This window comes from Haliotis rufescens, unplaced genomic scaffold (genome assembly GCF_023055435.1).
Source record: "Haliotis rufescens isolate VD_foot unplaced genomic scaffold, xgHalRufe1.0.p SCAF_5, whole genome shotgun sequence".
NCBI lineage: Eukaryota > Metazoa > Mollusca > Gastropoda > Lepetellida > Haliotidae > Haliotis > Haliotis rufescens.
Window position 1 is genome coordinate 26,294,667 of NW_025964223.1, and position 6,782 is coordinate 26,301,448.

Below are 6,782 nucleotides of genomic sequence, written 5' to 3' on the forward strand. Positions count from 1 at the left end.
AGGGTGTGGGTGTGTGCAGGGTGTGGATGTGTGTGTGTGTGTGGGTGTGTGTGTGTGTAGGGTGTGTGTGTGCAGGGTGTGGGTGTGTGCAGGGTGTGGTGTGTGTGTGTGTGTGTGTGTGTGTGTGTGCAGGGTGTGTGTGTGTGCAGGGTGTGTGTGTGTGCAGGGTGTGTGTGCAGGGTGTGTGTGTGTGTTCAGGGTGCGGGTGTGAGGTGTGGGTATGTGGGGTGCATGTTTCTTCAAAATAACTCATTTCACCTCTGGGACAGTGCTCCAATAAACCAACGAGATGAATATGAAATGTAATCCTGTATATCATAAACTTACTGCATATTTTATAATGTATGTGTATATGCATATGTCTGTCTGCGTGGTGTTGGTATGTCCGTGCATGACAGCCCAAATATCGGCTACGCGGATTCCCGCAGTTTGCACACAGGGTTTTCGTTCATATATAAATGAACCGAACAAAATACACAGTCAATTAGTAAAGGTATAGTGTGCCTGGGTTATTATGGATACTTATGAGAGTCCTTCTCAAACAGGTTTTGGTTCGAGTCCCGGTACGCCTTGATCATGTTTTAAAGTTTGTCAGCATCTTAAACGTTCTTGAGTTTCACCAAATCGGTTTGTTTGTTTGTTGTTTAACGCCGCACTCAGCAATATTCAGCTATATGACGGCGGTCTGTAAATAATCGAGTCTGGACCAGACAATCAAGTGATTGACATCTTGAGCATCGATCCACGCATTTGGGATAAGTGGACATGCATCAACCAAGTCAGCGAGCCTGAGAGAGATTATTGGATTACATTATTAAGATTATGACAAAGCCATTCAAGGATATACACAACATTTCTTCCTCTGTGGAACAATTGAACCCATGTCAGGGGTACAATGTGGGAAAGCCCGAGTTAAATATACTTAAAAAATCAATACATCCGGGTCAGATAATTCGTAATTAATCGTGCTCGGAAGTTATTCACGAAATATCACACGATATGTATGGACACAGTAGTCAATAAACACGTTATTGCCAAATATCAAATGTTATTGTGTAACACTAATAACGAGCACATTTTAAATAACTCTCCACTTACAAGCACTGTCAAGTTAGTCAGCGAGTCGTCATGTATCCATTTGTCCACATCGTGCTTGAAGTGCATCAACTGTGACTGGTAAAAGTTTGACGTCTTTGGAATACATGATGCGGAAAGAATAACACACTGGTGCCCTGTATATTACGGACAGGGCTATATTGTAAACATGGTAAATGTGCAGGATCTGAAGAGGTCCCAAATACTCCATGCAGTATTGCTATGTCACGGTCGCGAACCTCGGATATAACGCGGATCCCTGGATCGTAAATTCAGTTTCGTTTTACGAACAATTTTACCTTTATAGTCGGTCTACACATGCTTGACCTACTAATTCAAACTTTGTTACACTGCAAGATGAACTAAATGAACGAAAAGTATATATTTATAAAGATATTTTGTACGACACTTATTTAGAACGAGACATACACGTATGAGGGGAGGGTGAACTATGTCATAGCAAGGCACGTGTCAGATATGATTATATGCACGTTGACCATGCATTCATAACCACAATAAGTAAATCATGTTACCAGGACGATAGTCGATTACATACATACCTGTCAGGTGACCATGTCGACAGGTGTGCATTGAAATATGCAGCGTTTCGATGTGGGACAAAAAACACACAAGTCATAACACAGCTAGTGATTGCGCAGACATATGAGACAATATTGAAGATATTGTCAGTCAAACAGCGGATACATCAATGGCTAGTGGTATATATTTGTCACTAAAACACACCAAATAGCTTAAGTTGACTTAGTGGAGGCGCGTTTGTGAGTCTAAGGTAGAATCAACATAACTAGGACAGCTAGCGGAAAACACAAAGGGCAAGTGTCACTTCGTATCTCCAGAAATTACTCGTTTCTATCTATAACCCCGAAAATTCTCACAGCGGAACAGAGAAATCCCCTTGTCTGTACGGGGGTTTAACTAGAGGGGGTAGGGGGTATATAATCTCGTGACATTATGTTATGTCATCGTAAGGCTTCTTTATTAAATTATTTCATTACATATGTTTTTGTTTTTTTCTGTGTCGAAATGAAAATACAAATTTAGAACCTTTTTTTCCCAAAAGTCTTTTGAAGTTACTGTCGCGTTGTGAAATAAAAATATATATTAAAACAAGAAGTGAAAGACATTTTTTTGTGACAGCTCAAGGAATTAATTATCACCAGTTTAAAATTACTTTGAAATAGTATTTCATGACGGAAGTTAGTAACCAGAGTGGTTATCGGACTCATGGATTACAAACAGCATTCCGAATTTGTGAAAATGTCAGTCTGAGGATCCGTAAACGATCAGAAGAAATATGAATTCGTCAATGTTGATATATATTGACCATACAAGGACTTAGTTGTGAGACTTATGGACATTCCAAGCTGTGTTGATATAACGTTCGAGTCTTGAGCGCCTGTGTCGATAGAGCTACCGGAAAGACAACTGGTTGTTTTGTGGTTGTTTGTTGTTTCCTTATCAATCTATAGCGTCCCCCATTCTAAGTGCAGTGCAGGTTCGGTTCAGATTTTGTGGGCACTTGTGATAATACGAGGTTATGTAAATACACAAACAGGTTCTCGTATAGACTTTAACCTATATCGTATAACATACAAGATCATTTCAGAACATAGACTTCAATATGTTTTTAGCGTTTATGGAGATATAAACGTAAGATTCGTTTGTTTGTTTGTTGGTTTTAACGCCGCGCTCAGAAATATTCCAGCTATGTGACGGCGGTCTGTAAATAATCGAGTCTGGACCAGACATTACAGTGATTGACATCATGAGCATCGATCTACGCAATTGGATTACGATGACATGCATCAACCAGTCCCCTCTTACGACAAGCATAGCCTTTTACGGCATGCATGGGTTGCTGAAGACCTATTGTACCCCGAATCTCCACGGGTCTATTAATTTAGAAGCCAAACAGGTTGTTCAGTGGTGAGAACATGCTATCCCTGGCAACTAGTTCTCTTCTTCATACCTTCTCTGCTAATGTTGTAGATGTCGGCCAGTTGTTCCTTCAGATGGCTGATTTAAGTGTAAAGAGTTTCATGCTCATAATGTTTATCAGAGCTTGCACTTGGAGAGTAATCTCTACGCCTTAGACCATGTTTGGTGCCTCACTAGTTGTTTAATGTTTAGAAGCTCGGTACGCCATCCAGATCTGAGTTACGAATTCATCCGAGATCATTGGTCTGATTATGCATGCTTTGTCAAGGTCTGTTTCAGGTAACGATTAAACCAGCATCAAAATGTTTCTGATACCATTCCACGATTTTGGGAGAGGTCCTAGTTTGCATGTTCCATTAGTTCACCACCCTGGTAGGAACACAGTTGAGACCTCAGGAGGGTAGTGGCCTTTCTGGCAAAAGGCACCAGTCACAGACAAAACGATACGTACATATATATCATCTTTCATTGCTGACCAATAAAAAGATTGTCTGATTTCCCCTCAAGTCTTTTCAGAGGCCAACTGCCAAGAGGAAGGAACATAATGACAGTATTTCAAGACAGTGTATTTCTTTAAATCAAGTACAATGAGCTGCAAAACTTCTCAGATCTTCATCTTCACTTCCTCATCTGCGATACAGTAGCCCCATGTGAACCCTAGATCTTTCCCACTGGTTCCTCTTCAAGGAGGAGGTAAAGTGGGATAATTTGTCTTTATCTTTTTACCTGTATATTTTGGACTCTTGAGGCTCTTCATCTGTGGTTCATTGGTGTCCTGAATGAACCTCTTGCCTAGAATGGGATAAAGAAGTATGGGAAATGAAATCAAAGAAAGCTCAAGGGTTTCAAAAGCTCTGTGACACTTGTCCACTTGAACTGTGCTTATCGATCTTATCATTCTACGTATGAAGTCAGAAGATATCTGGCAGTGTCAGCAAACCCTTTAACCAACCTTACAGAAATGAGAACACAGTTTCAAGAAGCTTCTGACCGCTTAACAGGAGTCGGTGCTTGCTACTATCTGAGTGTCTTTCACTGCCAGAGTCTTCTTGGGATCTGTTTCCACTCCTTGAGCAGCTAAAGGCACCGGGGTACACCATTAGGCATTCAACCCAATGCATGCCAACAAAGACATGTTTCTTCAATCTTTCATATGTTATAACACAGAACAGTGCTAGTTGCAAGTGCAGTCTTGGATTTATCGCCTACTCCAATACCCAGCAGCCAGAAAGCAGTGTTTAGATCCATGCAATTAAACAATGTTGAACGGGCTAATGCATCAAGACACTCATCTTGGTAAAGGTTGTGCATCTTTAAACAGGACCTTTAAAACACATACTTTTTCATGCAAACTGTGGGAGTGGTGGTTGTTTTACCGGTAGGGCAGAACATGCTTAACCTTTTCACAAAAACTTGGTGCCATCACTGTTTTTAAGTGATCCATTCATATAACTGTCATCACTATTTTGCCTTTTACGCCCAAGGGAGACGTTAGATAATCGAGACAGCAGCCTCCTTCACTGAGACAAGTGCTTGGCCAAGCATTGTTTAACGGTTCAAAGAGTCAACTTTCCAAAATTTTCAGCTTTCCCCTTGCCAAATTGTATATGTCTCAGGGGCTGCTTGGTTGACCTATATCAGTTTTCATGACTATTAGAGGAAATTAGGGGTGAATACTTGTGAATATCATGTAGACAGAATGTCTTTGGGCTTTCTTTCTCGGTTGGAAGTCACTCAGCCAGTTCATTCATTCTATGTTGATTGAGACTTGATTGTGTTTGTTGTTTAACGCCGCACTCAGCAGTATTCCAGCTATAGGACGGCAGTCTGTAAATAATCGAGTGTGCACCAAACAATCCAATGATTGACATCATAAGCATCGACCTATGCAATTGGGATACGATGACATGCATCAACCAAGTCAGCGAGCCTGACAACCCGATCCGTTTGTCGCCTCTTACACTAACCATGGGTTGGTGAAAACATATTTTCTAACTACATCTTCACGGGCCCAAATTTGGTAAGAATATGTGTGTATCTGTGACAAATTGCACCTGGTCAAATTTAAGTGAACTTAGCAACTTATAATGAAGTTTTATTTTCACAGAATCAGTTTGTCAAATTTTAATAAAACTAATATCAATTTGTTATATTATATACTCACACGCAACAGAAACGCAAGTCGAGTATGCGGTATACATGTTATTTATTTTCAACAGTAAAGACAAGAAATACTAATAGGGCAAGATTGACAAAAATTAGACTGAAGACAGTTTAATGGATTAAAAGGCAGATGACATAATTGTTTTTTTCAAATGTTAAGGGCTTACACAGTTTCGGGTCAATACCCAAAATGTCAGTCAATACCTGGTGTGACCACCATTAGCGTTGATCACTGCCACACATCTCCTGTACATTGAGTGGATCAGACGATTTGTGAAGGCCCTAGGGATCCTCCTGCACACATCCAGAGCAGCTGTGCGTAGTTCATCGGCAGTTGTAGGGACTGGTCGCACATTGTGCAGACGCCTTTGAACCTCATCCCACAAGTGTTCGATTGGGTTCAGATCAGGGCTGAGGGCTGGCCACGGTAGAACACGGATGTTGTGTTTTTGCAGGAAGGCCATGGTAGCTCTGGCAACATGGGGACGAGCGTTGTCCTGCTGGAAAATGTGTTGTTGATGTTGTGCAAAAAATCGAACAACGTGGGGTCTGATAACTTGGTCGATATACCGCTGAGCAGTGACGCCGTGTCCCCGACCTTGACCAACATTCAGAAAGCACATGGGTCCAAGTCTCGCAGTAAGTCCAATCCCTGCCAATATCATGACGATTCCGGGGTAGAATAGGTCTTCAGCAACCCATGCTTGCCGTAAAAGGTGACTACGCTTGTCGTAAAAGGCGACTAACGGGATCGGGTGGTCAGGCTCGCTGACTTGGTTGATGCATGTCATCGATCCAAAGTGCGTGGATCGATGCTCATGATATTAATCACTGGATTGTCTGGTCCAGACTCGATTATTTACAGACCGCCGTCATATAGCTGGAATATTGCTGAGTGCGGCGTTAAACAACAAACCAACCAACCAACCATATCATGACGCTAGGTCCACCCCATGGATCCCTTTCCACAACGTTTCTGTCAGCGGAACGATCACCTCGACGCCGCCAAATTCTGTCTCTTCCGTCTGCATGGGAGACACAAAAGCGACTCAGATGACACAGATGAAAAGATGACACGCCTCCACTCACGATGACGCCAACTGTGATGACCCTGTGCCCACTGACGGTCGTGCTTGTCGATGCCGTGGTTGGAGAACAGGACGACGTGCTGGTCGGCGACATCTGAGGTTGTTGGAACGGAGACGTCGGATCACAGTGTCCCGGCTAATGTGTCCATTATGTGTTCCTATGGTCTGTCGAGCACTTTCACTTGCAGTTAGGAACGGATGTCGCTGGTGTTGACGGTTAATCTGCCGATCTTGTCGAGTGTGGTGACCCTAGGACGACCGCTCCGAGGAGGGTCATCTGTGGTCTGTGTAGCATTGTATCGATGATGGAGACGGTAAATTGTGGTTATGTTAACGTTGAAATGACGGGCAACATCTTGGACAGACTCTCCAGCTTCCAAACGTCCGATAGCCTGGTTTCTCTGAATTTGAGTTAGGCGTGGCATTGTTGACCAAGGAGTGGTAGGTCCAAGAATCGGCCACAGTTTTATACCCACT